This window comes from Peromyscus maniculatus, chromosome 20, assembly GCF_049852395.1.
Source record: "Peromyscus maniculatus bairdii isolate BWxNUB_F1_BW_parent chromosome 20, HU_Pman_BW_mat_3.1, whole genome shotgun sequence".
NCBI lineage: Eukaryota > Metazoa > Chordata > Mammalia > Rodentia > Cricetidae > Peromyscus > Peromyscus maniculatus.
This window is the reverse complement of record NC_134871.1, coordinates 73,258,403-73,275,253: the sequence shown is the minus strand read 5'-3', so window position 1 is coordinate 73,275,253 and position 16,851 is coordinate 73,258,403. Positions and strand designations below refer to the sequence as shown.

The 16,851-nt window shown below is 41.1% G+C and overlaps 2 non-coding genes across 2 annotated transcripts; both read left to right on the top strand.

The window, feature by feature from the left end:
• The first annotated feature begins 10,974 nt into the window (after nucleotides 1-10,974).
• Nucleotides 10,975-11,078, top strand: LOC121824566 (U6 spliceosomal RNA). The gene has a single exon (XR_006066498.2). It is a non-coding gene; the product is annotated as a U6 spliceosomal RNA (small nuclear RNA).
• Nucleotides 11,079-14,497: 3,419 nt separating this feature from the next.
• Nucleotides 14,498-14,604, top strand: LOC121824570 (U6 spliceosomal RNA). The gene has a single exon (XR_006066502.2). It is a non-coding gene; the product is annotated as a U6 spliceosomal RNA (small nuclear RNA).
• Nucleotides 14,605-16,851: the final 2,247 nt, after the last annotated feature.

The following is a 16,851-nucleotide window of genomic DNA, read 5'->3' as shown; positions in this document are numbered from 1 at the left end:
CCAGGAAATTTGGGACACCATGAAAAGACCAAACCTAAGAATAATAGGGATAGAAGAAGGAGAAGAATACCAACTCAAAGGCACAGAAAATATATTCAACAAAATCATAGAAGAAAACTTTCCTAACCTAAAGAAAGAAATACCTATGAAGATACAAGAAGCTTACAGAACACCGAATAGGCTGGATCCAAAAAAAAGTCCCCTCGCCACATAATAATCAAAACACTAAACACACAGAATAAAGAAAAAATATTAAGAGCTGCAAAGGAAAAGGACCAAGTAACATATAAAGGCAAACCCATCAGAATAACACCAGACTACTCAATAGAGACTATGAAAGATAGAAGATCATGGACAAACCTCATGCAGACACTAAGAGACCATGGATGCCAACCCAGACTATTATACCCAGCAAAACTCTTAATCACCATAGGCGGAGTAAACAAAATATTCCAGGATAAAACCAGATTTAATCAATACCTGTCCACAAACCCAGCCCTACAGAAAGCACTAGAAGGGAAAATTCAACACAAAGAAGCTAAACACATCCATGAAAAATCAAGCAATAGATAATCCTACACCAACATACACCACAGAAGGACAACACAACACAACCAAAAAAATAACAGGAATTAGCAATCACTGGTCATTAATATCCATCAATATCAATGGTCTCAACTCACCTATAAAAAGACACAGGCTAACAGAATGGATTAGAAAACAGGACCCATCCATATGCTGCATACAAGAAACACACCTTAACTTCAAAGACAGACACTACCTCCGAGTAAAGGGCTGGGAAAAGGTTTTCCAAGCAAATGGACCTAAGAAACAAGCTGGTGTAGCTATCCTAATATCTAATAAAATAGACTTCAAACTAAAATCAATCAAAAGAGACCAGGATGGACATTACATATTCATCACAGGAAAAATCCACCAAGATGAAGTCTCGATTCTAAACATTTATGCTCCAAATACAAAAGCACCCACATTCATAAAAGAAACACTACTAAAGTTTAAAACGCACATCAAACCCCACACATTAGTAGTGGGAGATTTTAACACACCACTCTCACCAAAAGATAGATCTACCAGACTGAAACTTAACAAAGAAATAAAGGACCTAACAGATGTTATGACTCAAATGGACCTAATAGATATCTACAGAATATTCCATCCTAACACAAAAGAATATACCTTCTTCTCAGCACCCCATGGAACCTTCTCAAAAATTGACCACATGCTTGGACACAAAACAAATCTCAACAGATACAAAAAAATTGGAATAACCTCCTGTATTTTATCAGACCACCATGCCTTAAAGTTAGAACTCAATAACAACAAAAATTATAGAAAACCCACAAACTCATGGAAACTGAATAATACTCACCTGAAACATCAATGGGTCAAGGAAGAAATAAAGACAGAAATTAAAGAGTTCCTAGAATTCAATGAAAATGAAAGTACAACATACCCAAACTTATGGGACACTATGAAAGCAGTGCTAAGAGGAAAATTCATAGCTCTAAATGCACACATAAAGAAGATGGAGCAATCCCATACCAATGAATTAACAGCACAACTGAAAGCTCTAGAACAAAAAGAAACAAACTCACCCAGGAGAAATAGACGCCAGGAAATAATCAAATTGAGGGCTGAAATCAACGAAATAGAAAACAAGAGAACAATACAAAAAATCAATGAAACAAAGAGTTGGTTCTTTGAAAAAATCAACAAGATAGACAAACCACTAGCCAAATTAACCAAAAGGCAAAGAGAGAACACCCAAATTCACAAAATCAGAAATGAAAAGGGAGACATAACAACAGACAATGAGGAAATCCAGAGAATCATCAGATCATACTTCAAAAACCTGTACTCCACAAAAATGGAAAACCAGGAAGAAATGGACAATTTTCTGGATAAATACCAAATACCAAAATTAAATCAAGACCAGATAAACCATTTAAATAGACCAATAACCCCTAAAGAAATAGAAACAGTCATCAAAAGTCTCCCAACTAAAAAAAGCCCAGGACCAGATGGTTTCAGTGCAGAATTCTACCTGACTTTCAAAGAAGAACTAATACCAATCCTCTTCAAAGTGTTCCACACAATAGAAACAGAAGGAACACTACCAAACTCTTTTTATGAGGCTACAATTACCCTGATACCCAAGCCACACAAAGATGCAACAAAGAAAGAGAACTACAGACCAATCTCCCTCATGAACATTGATGCAAAAATACTCAACAAAATATTGGCAAACCGAATCCAAGAATACATCAAAACAATCATCCATCACGACCAAGTAGGATTCATCCCAGGGATGCAAGGATGGTTCAACATACGGAAATCAGTCAATGTAATACACCATATAAACAAACTGAAAGAAAAAAACCACATGATCATCTCCCTAGATGCTGAAAAAGCCTTTGACAAAATCCAACACCCCTTCATGATAAAGGTCTTAGAAAGAATAGGAATACAAGGAACATTTCTAAACATAATAAAAGCAATTTATAGCAAGCCAACAGCAAACATCAAATTAAATGGAGAGAAACTCAAAGCGATACCACTAAATTCAGGAACAAGACAAGGCTGTCCACTCTCCCCATATTTATTCAATATAGTACTAGAAGTTCTAGCTAGAGCAATAAGACAACAAAAGGAGATCAAAGGGATACAAATTGGCAAGGAAGAAGTCAAACTTTCACTATTTGCAGATGATATGATAGTATACATAAGTGACCCCAAAAACTCTACCAGGGAACTTCTACAGCTGATAAACTCCTTCAGTAAAGTGGCAGGATACAAGATCAACTCAAAAAAATCAGTAGCCCTCCTATACACAAATGATAAAAGGGCTGAGAAAGAAGTCAGAGAAACATCACCCTTTACAATAGCCACAAATAATATAAAATACCTTGGGATAACACTAACTAAACAAGTGAAAGACCTTTTTGATAAGAACTTTAAATCTCTAAAGAAAGAAATTGAAGAAGATATCAGAAAATGGAAGGATCTCCCATGCTCATGGATAGGTAGGATTAACATAGTAAAAATGGCAATCTTACCAAAAGCAATCTACAGATTCAATGCAATCCCCATCAAAATCCCAACACAATTCTTCACAGACTTGGAAAGAAAAATACTCAACTTTATATGGAAAAACAAAAGACCCAGGATAGCTAAAAGAATCCTATACGATAAAGCAACCCTTGGAGGCATCACCATCCCGGACCTCAAACTCTACTATAGAGCTATAGTAATAAAAACAGCTTGGTACTGGTATAAAAACCGACATACGGACCAATGGAATCGAATTGAAGACCCTGACATTAATCCATGCACATATGAACACCTGGTTTTTGACAAAGGAGCCAAAACTATACAATGGAACAAAGAAAGTATCTTCAACAAATGGTGCTGGCATAACTGGATGTCAATATGTAAAAGATTACAAATAGATCCATATCTGTCACCATGCACAAAACTCAAGTCCAAGTGGATCAAAGACCTAAACATAAATCCAGTTACACTAAACTTAATAGAAAAGAAGATAGGAAGCACTCTTGAACGCATTGGCACTGGAGACCATTTCCTAAATAAAACACCGACAGCACAGACCCTGAGCACAACCATTAATAAATGGGACCTCTCAAAACTGAGAAGCTTTTGCAGGGCAAAAGACACAGTCAATAAGACAAAAAGACAGCCAACAGATTGGGAAAAGATCTTCACCAACCCCACATCTGACAGAGGATTGATCTCCACAATATATAAAGAACTCAAGAAACTAGACATCAAAGCACTGAACAGTCCAATTAAAAAATGGGCTAAAGAGCTAAACAGAGAATTCACAAAACAAGAACTACAAATGGCTGAAAGACATTTAAAGAAATGCTCAACATCCTTAATCATCAGAGAAATGCAAATCAAAACGACTCTGAGATACCACCTTACACCTGTTAGAATGGCTAAGATCAAAAACACCAATGACAACCAATGTTGGAGAGGATGTGGAGCAAAGGGAACACTCCTCCACTGTTGGTGGGAATGTAAACTTGTACAACCACTATGGAAATCAGTATGGCGGTTTCTCAGAAAATTAGGAATCGAACTACCTCAAGACCCAGCCATCCCACTCTTGGGCATATACCCAAAGAATGCTGATACATACCATAAAGATACATGCTCAGCTATGTTCATAGCAGCACTATTTGTAATAGCCAGAACCTGGAAACAACCTAGATGCCCATCAATGGAAGAATGGATGAAAAAAATGTGGTACATACACACAATGGAGTACTACTCAGCAGAGAAAAACAATGAAAGCATGAAATTTGCAGGCAAATGGATGGAACTAGAAAAAATCATCCTGAGTGAGGTAACCCAAACCCAGAAAGACAGTTATGGTATGTACTCACTCATTGGTGGATTCTAGATATAAAATGAACAATCAGACCACAACCCATAGAACCATAGAGGCTATATATATAGCATGGAGGTCCCTAGGACGACTGTGGCATATAATAAATTCCAGTTTTACTCAATTATTGAAAAAAAATAGCCAAATGAATGGAAACACATGAACTATGAACCAAAGACTGAGGGGCTCCCAGCTGGATCAGGCCCTCTGAATAGGTGAGACAGTTGATTGGCTTGATCAGTTTGGGAGGCATCTAGGCAGTGGGACCAAGTCCTGTGCTCATTCCATGAGTTGGCTGTTTGAAACCAGGAACTTATGCAGGGACACTTGGCTTAGTCTGGGAGGAAGGGACTGGACCTCCCTGGACTGATTCTACCAAGTCGATCACAGTCCTCGGGGGAGGACTTGTCCTGGAGGAGGTGGGAATGGAGGGTGGGCTGGGGGTAAGGGGAGGGCGTGGGAGGGGGGAGAATAGGGGAACCCATGGCTGATATGTAGAACTGAATGGTATTGTAAAATAAAAAATATATATCACAACAAAAAAAAAAAAAAAACCAAAAAAAAGAAAGAAAGAAGAAAAAAAAAAAAAAAAGAGTAAGCGCTCTGGCTAGAAAGATAGTGCAGTGGTTAAGAACATGTACTCCTCTTCCTGAGGTCCAGAGTTTTTTGGGTTTTTTGTTTGTTTGTTTGTTTGTTTGTTTGTTTGTTTTGGTTTTGGTGGGTTTTTTGTTTGTTTTTGGGGGGTGTTGTTTGTTTTGGTTTAGTTTGGGTTTGGGTTTGGTTTTGGTTTTGGTTTTTCAAGACAGGGTTTTTCTGTGTATCCCTAGCTGTCCTAGAACTCATTCTGTGGACTAGGCTGGCCTGGAACTCATAGAAGTATGCCTGCTTCTACCTCCCGAAGGCTGGAATTAAAGGTGTGTGCCACCACCACCCAGCCCAAGTTCAATTCTTAGCACCCATGTCCGGTAGCTCATAATCACCTATAACTCCAACTCCAGGGGCATCCAACACCTCTGGCCTCTCTGGGCACCTGGATTCACATGCACATATCCCCTACACACATACACACACAAATTTCAAATTTTAATTAAAAGTGCCAGAGGGGTGGCTGGAGGGATGGCTCAGCAGTTAAGAGCACTGGCTGCTCTTCCAAAACACCTGGCTCCAGTTCCCAGCACCCACATGGCAGCTCACAGCTGTCTGTAACTCCAGGTGTCAGGGGATCCAACACCCTCACATAGATAATACATGCAGACAAAACACCAATGCACATAAAATAAAAATAAATCATTAAAGTGCTGGGTAAACTAAAAGACATTACAGAAATGACATTAAGTGAATATAGCATGAGATTAGCCACAACATTTTCTTAAATCCTCCTTAATTCCTTCCTTTTAAAGCAAAAATTTGAAAGATACTTAAAAGGTGTATGTTAAGGAGGCATTCAGAAAATATGAAAAGACTGCTTTTTGACCAAGCTAGATTGCAGAGTCAGCAGGGGATGGAGAGATTTCTACATCTGTTTTCCCAGCCCTGTGAACTGCATGGATATTGTACAGCCCGGCCAATCTTGAGGATGTAGATTAATGCTGTCCCCATTTCACCAATGAAGGATTTATTTTAGAACTGTCAAAACTCACAAATTACTTCCCATTCTGAAGATGCAGCCCAAGTTGGAATAGCTAGTCCACAGTTTCCAGTACACTAATGACTTCAATGGGTTCTAGTAGTTATCTGTGCTAAATGAGCAAGGACCATGAACACACCAGTTCCCTATATTTTAATCAGGTTGAGGGGACAGAAAGCCAAGCAAAGGCAGTACCTTCTTCCTGTCCAAGGATCCTGTGGCCTGTCTCATCTATCCAGCTGCTTCCTGTCGGCAGTAGGTTGTGATTGTATGATAGTTATTTTTTGGATTTTTTTTTTTTTGCAATTCCTGGCTCATATCTCCCTCCCCAGAGAAGGCTATAAAAATCAGAATTACTTTCCCCAAAAGCAGGTCATAGAAACTGTAATCTTTCCCTGCCTTTCTGTCCTGGAACTGGCCATGAAGAAATTCTCTGGCCTGCCTTTTACCTCATGCCAGAGAGGTTTGCCCCTACCTGGAAGGAGGAATGCTGTATAGAGGCCAAGAAGACTTCAGAAGCAGACAGGCCTTGCTGGGTGTCCTCATCTAGTCTTCTTAGGGTTGAAGACACTAAGTCTACATAAGATCTTGGAGGGCTTGGAGAACTTCAGTAGCTGATCAGACTTACGGAAGATACAGGACCTGGAGAACAGTATATGACAGATACCTGGGACATGGAAACTGTGTCCCTTCTACTATGCCTCACTCATCCTGAGTGTCTCTTTGTATCCTTTAATATTCCTTATGATTAACTAATGTGTTTCCCAGAATTTGGGGAGCCACTCAAGCACATTAATCAACCCAGAACTTAGGTTTGTAGGGAACCTCACTGTATAGCTGGTTGGTCAGAAATAGAACAGCAGAAGGATTGCAGCTGGCATCTGAAGGCAGGAGACAGTCTTGGGACTGAGCCTGCAACCCCTGTATCTGATGCTATTTCCCGATAGCATCCAAATTAAATTGAATTAGGCTAGCTAGCCAGGGCCCTCTGAAATATTTTTGCTTAGTTGGTGTGTGAATAACACACACAGAGACATGCAGTTAGTATCAAGAGTGCCCTGTGTTGTTTTGAGTTTGTTTTCCCAAAATAGAGTAGAGTTCAGCCACCCTGGGGCACCTGAATCAAGGAACTATGAAACACTTTATCCAGCCTCAGGATAAAATATTTTGGATGGGGAAAGGGCAGTCCGGGGAGTTGGAGGGATGTACCTAGTCTCCCTGAAAGACAATAAGTCTGGCTCCCAAGAGAAAAAACTCACCTGAACAGATTATAAAATGACCTGTAATAAAGGTGAAATTGTAGTGAAAAGGCTGAGACATAACTTTGGAGTTCCTTGGTGTCCAGCAGGTGGCGTTCAAATCTAAGGTGGCCTGAGACTGTACTGGAAATGACCACGAAGAAGTAGCCTGTGAGAGACATAAACAGGGTACTCTTTCTGCTTCATAGTGTGTTCATCCTAACACCCAAACCTCATTTCTCTTCCTTGCCTTAGAAATGTTGCCCCGTTGGGTTAGGGGCTTAGCTTAGTTGGTAGAGTGCTTGCTTAGCATACACAAAACCTTGGGTTCAATCCCCAATGCCCCATAAACTAAACACGATAGCACTTAGGAGATAGAGTCAGGATCAAAACTTCAAGGTCATCTTTGGCTAAATAAATTAGAGGCTAGCCTAGGATATGTGAAATCCTGTCAGGCAATGGTGGCATATGCCTTTAATCCTGGCACTTAGGAGGCAGAGGCAGATGGATCTCTGTGAATTTGAGGCCAGCCTGATCTACAGATCAAGTTCCAAATCAGTCAGGGTGACACAGAGAAATCCTGTCTCCAAAAAAAAAAGTAACCGACATTTGAAAAGCTTTCCTAAAGCACAGATTCAGGGCTATCCATAGATTCTAGGTTTGCAGTGGGGTATTATCTCTCCTGACAATCTGGAAATAACAATATCGTGTGTGTGTGTGTGTGTGTGTGTGTGTGTGTGTGTGTGTGTGTGTATGCATAATACATGTGGGGATGCATGCATGCATCCACAGCAAAAGCCAGCATCCTTTGTTTTTCAATTTGTGCACATGAGATACACACATGTCATGGTCCATACAAGGAGGTCAGATGGCAACTTATAGGAATCAATTCTCTCCTTCCACCATGTGGGTCCTAGGGTTTGAACTCAGGCTATCAGGCTTGGCAACAGGTGCCTTTACTTGCTTAGCTGTCTCACACTTCCCCAGTGCCAAGATCTTTTAATTTTTTAAGAATTGTATACAATCATATAATGCATTTTGATCAAGTTCACACCCTTCCCTTCCCCTCTAATTCCTTTTTTTGTTTGTTTTTTGTTGTTGTTTTGTTTTTGGTTTTTGGTTTTTTTGTTTGTTTGTTTTTTTGTTTTTTGGTTTTTTGGGGGTTTTTTTGTTTGTTTTGTTTTGTTTTGTTTTGTTTTGTTTCAAGACAAGGTTTCTCTGTGTAGTTTTGGTGCCTGTCCTAGATCTCACTCTGTAGACCAGGCTGGCCTTGAACTCACAGAGATCCACCTGGCTCTGCCTCCCGAGTGCTGGGATTAAAAGCATGTGTCACCACCACCTGGCCCCCTCTATTTCTTATCCTATCCCCCCCATCTCTTCTCCAATTTTAAATGTGGGCCCACTCAAGAGCTCTCTCAATCTCTTTTTTGTTTCTTTGGTTTTTGGTTTTGTCTCTGTTTTAGATAGAGTCTCATTATGTAGCCCTGGCTGGTCTGGAATGCTCTGTGTCGAGCAGACTGACCTCAAACTCACAGAGATTTGCCTGCCTCTGACACCAAGTGCTGAGAGTAAATGTGTGCACAACCACGCCTGGCTATTTTTTAACCCACTGAGTCCAGTTAGTGATGCCTGTGTGTATGTGAGTATAGATCATCTACCAGACATGGATAGCTCTAAGGGTTCACATTCCTAAAGGAAGCGGACTCTCCTTCCCCTAACAGCCCCCTCATTTACAATGATGCCTGAGCTTTGGGGAGAGGGGGTGTAACCTAACTGTCTCATTTAGCACTCAACAGTTTTACCCTTTGCACCTTGACCAGTTGTGGTCTCTGTATTAGTCGCCATCTACTGTAAAAAAAAAAAAAAAAAAAAAAAAGTTATCTGGTAAGGAATGGGAAATGAACTAATCTGTGGATGTGAAGGTAAGAGCTTGAAATGGGGGCTATTACTGTGTCTATTTAACACAGTAATAGTATTAGGTTCTCCTGTAGGGCCTATCACTTAGCTAGCTAATCGTGGATCTATTTTTTGGCCCAGTTAACAGTACTAGTTCCATCTTATGGATCAGGCTTTAAATCCAGTCAGAAAGTGATTGGTCACTCCCACAGCATTTGTGGCCCAAATGCACCAGTGGACATGAATTGCCAGGCCAGTCATTAGTGTAACTTACAGGGTTCACAGCTGGGTAAGAGTGTTGATTATTTTTCTCCCCTAGTAGTATACATAGTTCCTTCTAGTACTGTGAAAGCTAGCCAGGGGGGATAGAGGTTCCAGGTGAATACCAGCTTGAATTCTCCATGACCCATAGGTCATGTATGTGGTATCTTCAGCAACAGGACCTTACCATCAAGTTCTGGAGGGTAACTATGGTAGTTTGAAGAAGAATGCCCCCCCTAGGCTCATATATTTAAATGCTTAGGGAGTAACACTATTTGAAAAGATTAGCCTGGTTGCAGGAAGTGCATCACTGGCGGTAGACTTTGAGGTTTCAAAAGTCCAAGTCAGGCCCAGTGGCTCTTTCTCCCTACTGCCTATGGATATGGAACCCTCAGCTCCTACTTGAGCATCATATCGGCCTGCATGCCACCATGCTTCCTGCTGTGCTGATAATGAACTAAACTTCTGAAACTGTTAAGTAAGCCCCTAATTAAATGCTTTCTTTTATAAGAGTTGCTGTGATATTGGTGTCTCTTCACAGCAATAGAACACTGACTGAGACAGTAACAAAGAGCAGTAGCAGTAGCCTGTAATGTTTGGATGGGGGTTAGAGGACCTCCACAGACCAACAATTCAAAAAGAGGTAATCTATACCTTCAGTGCCAGATCCCTTAATTCTGTGTAAAAATTGCCCTCCTGAAACTCACACATATACAAATCCAAGAGTTTCACACCAGGATCAGCAGGTGCAGTATAGGTCTCCAGTCAGCCACCTGGCATTCATGGACAGCAAGCCTCAAATTGCTTGCCTGTGGGCACAAGGCCATTGCCACCAGTTGGGTAAAATCAGCCTGCCAAGGTAGAGGGGATTCCACAGACTGTGTCCAGCAGCTTCCCTGCCACAAACTAAATGAAACAGGAGCTTTCTCTTGCTTGTGGAGAAATAATTCAGTTTCTCGTTGCAAGCAGCTGGTGAACAAGAGAACAGGAAAGGAGCAGTGCTCTACCTGAAAACAGTAGCAAAACCCCTCTACTCTGTTGGGGGGCAAAAGTCTGGAAGTTGGAGATGCCATTGAACTCTGGATCCTTCTGCCACCACTTCCCAAGTGCTAGCCTGCACCACCACTCCAGAAAAATGCCTGAAGTCTATCCCATATTCGCTGTGTAACTGAAGGAAAGTTGTTTCCTTTTTTCTAGACCTCACTTTCTTGTCAAATGATGGCATTGGAGTAGATGGTATCTCTTTCTCCCTCCAGCATCTGCTCTTAAATGAGAAGTGTGTTGAAGGTGTCTAGTCTAGCACCAGCAGAACCACAGCAGAAGCTGTGTCTAAGCTAAGGAAACTGGATAGCACACCAGTAGGGAAATAAAAGTTCTGACCTCCCAGTACCCTACTCCCACAATCTCTTTCCCACCACTGAGCATCCATTAAAGAGAAGTGAAGATCAGAAGTCAGATCTGCTATCTTCTCTATGTTGAAAAGGCCAAGGGCTTGAGTCAGCCATATAAAAGAAAGACTAGTGCTCACTTCAGCAGCACACATATTAAAATTGGAACGATACAGAGATTAGCATGGCCCCTGCATGAGGATGACATGCAAATTTATGAAGACGTCCTTATTTAAAAAAAAAAGAAAGAAAAAGAAAGAGAGAGAGGGAAGAGAGGGAGGGAGGGAGGGAGGGAGGGAGGGAAAGAAAGAAAGAAAGAAAGAAAGAAAGAAAGAAAGAAAGAAAGAAAGAAAGAAAGAAAGAAAGAAAGAAATAAGTAAATAAAGAATAAATCCACTGGTACAAACACTTGTACAACCACTGTGGAAATCAGTATGGCGGTTTCTCAGAAAATTAGGAATCGAACTACCTCAAGACCCAGCCATACCACTCTTGGGCATATACCCAAGGATTGCTGATTCATACCATAAAGATACATGCTCAGCTATGTTCATAGCAGCACTATTTGTAATAGCCAGAACCTGGAAACAACCTAGATGCCCGTCAACAGAAGAATGGATGAAAAAAATGTGGTACATATACACAATGGAGTACTACTCAGCAGAGAAAAACAATGAAAGCATGAAATTTGCAGGCAAATGGATGGAACTAGAAAAAATCATCCTGAGTGAGGTAACCCAAACCCAGAAAGACAGTCATGGTATGTACTCGCTCATAAGTGGATTCTAGATATAAAATAAAGAACAATCAGACCACAACCCATAGAACCATGGAGGCTATATATATATAGCATGGAGGTCCCTAGGATGACTGGCTTATAATAAATTTTACTCAATTATTGAAAAAAATAGCCAAATGAATGGAAACACATGAACTATGAACCAAAGGCTGAGGGGCCCCCAGCTGGATCAGGCCCTCTGAATAGGTGAGACAGTTGATTGGCTTGATCAGTTTGGGAGGCAACTAGGCAGTAGGACCAAGTCCTGTGCGCATTGCATGAGTTGGCTGTTTGAAACCTGGAGCTTATGCAGGGACACTTGGCTCAGTCTGGGAGGAAGGGACTAGACCTGCCTGGACTGAGTCTACCAGGTTAATTGCAGTCCTCAGGGGAAGATTTGCCCTGGAGGAGGTGGGAATGGGGTTAGGCTGGGGGTAAGGGGAGGGTGTGGGAGGGGGGAGAATAGGGGAACCCGTGGCTGATATGTAGAACTGAATGGTATTGTAAAATAAAATAAAATAAAAATAAATAAATTAATTAAAAAAGTAAAATAAAATAAATAAAATTTTAAAAAAAAAGAATAAATCCACTGGTACAAACAGAGACTCTGGATGCTTATCTGTGTAGCCTCTACTGTGTATATTAAGTCAGAATAAACTTCTGAAACTGTAAGTAAGCCCTAATTAAATGCTTTCTTTTATAAGCATTTACCCCCTAGAGCTGTTCTTCTTTGCCAGTCTCCACCCAGTGACAATGACATTGGCTGACAGTGTCCACCTGATCTTCGGGAAAGGACCTTTACATCCCCTCCATTAGAGCTCCACTTCCTTTGCCCAGCTGAGCTTCCATTAGACATTAGAAAGTTTCCACTTGGTAGAGCTTTCCCTCTGTACCCAGGCTTAAGAAACTATCCCATGTTAAGTGCTGAGAACAGAGTTCAGGGAGATTCCAGTATGACAAATAACAATACTCACCTGTTCTCACCACCCTGGGAAATCTTCAGCCTCAAGTAAGAAAATGAAGTCAGAATGATTCAGGTCTTTTTTATACAATTGTTTTATGTTCAGTGTCAAAGGGAATGACAATTTTACCTACCATTTTTCCCAACTGTTTTAGTATGCTCTGCTCTTTTTATGGGAGGGGAAGTTGGTACAATAATTTGAGGCAAAAGAAATTTAAGGCATGAGCCTTACTTTCAAGGAATGTATAATCTATGTTGGCTATTGGTGTATAGTTATACCTAACCTGTTTAAGTAAAGCAATGAATATTCTCTCTCAGTGTCAATGGGCTAAGAATTCAAAAGCATCTGGAATATAACTTAGTTGGTAGAATGTTTACCTAGATGCATGAAGCCCTGGGTTAGATCCCCCATTACCAAATTACTGGGCTTGGTGACAAGTGCCTGTAATCCCAGCACTCAGGGAAGTTGAAACAGGAAGGTCAAATTCACAGTCAAAACAGGCAAGGTTCTTCCATGATACCTAAGATCCTGACTCAAATGAGTAGCAAGGTGGTTTCGGCTTAGTCTCTTTCAAAAAGTTGCAATCAATATGTACAGATGGAGTTTCTCTGTGTCTCAGCAGCTGCTCCCAAATAACCACAAAGAGGCTTAATATTAATTATAAATGATCAGCCAATAGCTCAGGCTGGTTACTAGCTAATTCTTACATTTTAAATTAACTCAATTTCTTTCTTTTTTTTTTTCTGGTTTTGGTTTTGGTTTTGGTTTTTGGTTTTTTCAAGACAGAGTTTCTCTGTGTAGCTTTGGAGCCTTGTCCTGGTACTCACTCTGTAGACCAGGCTGGTCTTGAACTCACAGATACGCCTGCTCTGCCTCCCAAGTGTAAAGGTGTGTGCCACCACATCCAGCTAACCTAATTTCTTATCTACCCTCTGCCACGTGGCAGTACCTTCTTTCAACACGGTATGTTCATCTTCTTTCTGCATCTCTCTCAACTCCTTTGACTCTGCCATTCTTCCTCCCAGCATTCTCTTTGCCCCAAAAATCCTACCTAGCTATCAGCCAATCAGTTTTTTGTTAACAGTGAGAACAACACATTTTCACAGTGTACAGAAGGATTATTCCACAGCAAAGATGTCCATTAGGAGCTATGTGTGGTGGTGCACACCTGTAATCCCAACATTCTACAGGCTAAGACAAAAGGATTACTACAGGTTCAAGGTCAGCCTAGTCAACATGGAGAGTTCTAGCCCAGCCAGAGCTAGAAGCTATTTCAAAAACAGTAGTGCTCGGGCTAGAGAGATGGCTCAGTGGTTAAGAGCACTTACTGTTCTTCCAGAGGATCTGAATTCAGTTCCCAGAACCCACATGATGGCTCACAACTGAGTGTAACTCCAGATCCAGGGAATCTAATACCCTCTTCTGGCCTCTGCAGGTACATAATACATGTGCATATGTAGCTAGAGTTTTCCGGCCTTGCCCACAGTCAGGACAAATCTCTGTCACCCACCAGTCCCACAGCCGCTCAGACCCAACCAAGTAAACACAGAGACTTCTATTGCTTACAAACTGTATGGCCGTGGCAGGCTTCTTGCTAACTGTTCTTATAGCTTAAATTAATCCATTTCCATAAATCTATGCCTTGCCACGTGGCTGGTGGCTTACCGGCATCTTCACATGCTGCTGGTCATGGCGGCGTCTGGCAGTGTCTCTCCGCCTCAGCCTTCCGCTTCCCAGAATTCTCCTCTCCTTGTCCCACCTACTTCCTGCCTGGCCACTGGCCAATCAGTGTTTTATTTATTGACCAATCAGAGCAATTTGACATACAGACCGTCCCACAGCATGCATAGTCACATACATATATGCGGGCAAAATACTCAAATACATAAAATAAATCTTAAAGAAAACAAAAAGGTTGCTCCCTTCAGCAGTACATACACTAAAATTAGAACAATACAGAGAAGATTAACATGGCCCCTGTGAAAGGATGACATGCAAATTTGTGAAGTGTTCCATATTAAAAAAAAAAAAAAAAAAAAGTCTGGTGTCTTAGCTAAGGTTTCTATTGCTGCAACAAAACACCAAGACCAAGAAGCAAGCTGGGGAGGAAAGGGTTTATTTGGCATATACTTCAGCATTGCTGTTCATTACTGAAGGAAGTTAGGACAGGAACTCAAACAGAGGAGGGTCCCTGAGGCAGGAACTGATGCAGAGGCCATGGAGGGGAGCTGCTTCCCCTGGCTTGCTCAGCCCATCTTCTTATAAAACCCAAGGACAGCAAACGAGAGATAGCACCACCCACCATGGGGTAAGCCCTCCCACATTTTGAGAAATCACTAATTGAGAAGATGCCTTACAGCTGGATCTCATGGAGGCCTTTCCTCAACTGAGGCTCCTTCTTCTGAGGACTCTAGCTTGTGTCAAGTTGGCACACAAACCAGCCAATGTGGTTGGCAAGATGGCTTTATTGATAGAGTGCTATATGTGCAAGCATGAGGACCTGTGTTTGATCTCCAGACTCCACACAAAGAAGCCAGGGATGGTGGCACACACTTGTAATCCCAGCTCTGGAGGATGGAGAGCAGATCCCCAGAGTTCCCTAGCCTAATCAGAGAGCTCCAAGCCAATGAGAGACCCTGTTTGAAAAATCAAGGTAGGTTTGGCCTGGTGGCACATGGGGACAAAGCATAGCAAGTTCCAGGTGAGCCAGAACTACAAAGTGAGATCCTGTCTTAAAAAAAAAAAAAAAAAAAAAAAAAAGAGCAAGGTGTATGGATGGCACCTGAAGAAATCAACCAAGGTTGTCATATGCATGAACAAAACTGAATGTGGTGGTGCATTCTTATAATCCCAACACTTGGAAGGTGGAAGCAGGAGAATCAGTTCAAAATCATCCTCAGCTAAATAAAAATCCAAAAATAAAAAAGGGAGGGTAGGATGTATGGGAGGAAATGGGCTCAACACACATTATGTAACATACCATGGAAGATGAATATATACAATAAAAGCTTTACAGAATGACTAAAAATATATTAAAATAGAAGTTGTCACAAAATTGCATGTCATCATGTTTTCATTAGTTTTTTTATTTTAAAAATGTAATGTTATTTTTAATAATTTATTCATTTTTATTTTATGTGTATTGGTGTTTTGCCTTCATGTATGTCTATGTTGGGGTTGGGTACCCTGGAACTGGAGTTACAGACAGTTGAGGGCTGCCACGTGGTTGCCAAGAATTGAACCCAGGTCCTCTGGAAGAGCAGTCAGTGCTCTTAACTGCTGAGCTTCTTTCCAGCTCCTTATGTTATTATTTAATGTGCATGAGTGTTTTCCCTGTGTGTACATACATATGTACACCACACATATGTACACCACACATACGTCTGTTGCCCCCAGAGGTCTGAAGAGGGCACTGGATTCCTTGGGACTTGAGATACAGATAGTTGTGAGCTTCCATGTGAGTGCTGGGAATTGAACCCAGGTCCTCTGCAAGAACAAATATTATTAACCACTAAGCCAAATCTCCAACCCCAAGTCATTTTTGGTTTTGTTTTTTAAAGAGGTCTCATGTAGCCCAAACTGGCCCTAAACTCAATATAAAGCTAAAGTGACCTGATCCTCCTGCCTTGATCTTCCAAGTGCTGGGATTAGAGGCATGTGCCACCATCACATTCCTGTATGAGTAGAGAATTGGGGATCAAACCTGGGACTTCATACATGCTCATTAAACAATTAAACTATATTCCCAGGCCTTTTGTTATTTTTTTTAAAGACAATGTGTTCAAATAGTATTTTACTAATCAAGCAGTGTACTAGGCCGTGGGAAAATGGAAGTAAAAACAATCTTTACCTTCCAGAACCTGGTCTAGTGGGAGAGACACATGTTGTGAGTTGTGCTGTGGAGTGCTGGGTAAGGATCAGTGATGTCTGTGCTGAGAACTGGCCTGTGAAACACACTTTGTCACATTCAGAAAGAGCACCTCAGACTTTGAATGGGTTTCATTCAGTCTTCTCAGCACTGTGATTGCACAGACAGAATATTACCTTAATTCTCCCAACAAGTCTTGGGAAAAGTATGTCTCTGTTTTATAGATGAATATATTGAGAACAGGGAAGATTACATAACTTGACACTGTTTGTTTGTTTATGTATTTTTTTTTTTTCAGGCAAAGTTTCTCTGTGTAGCCCTGGCTGTCCTGGAACTCACTCTGTAAACCAGGCTGGCCTTGAACTCAGAGATCCACCTGTTTCTGCCTCTGCCTCTAGAGT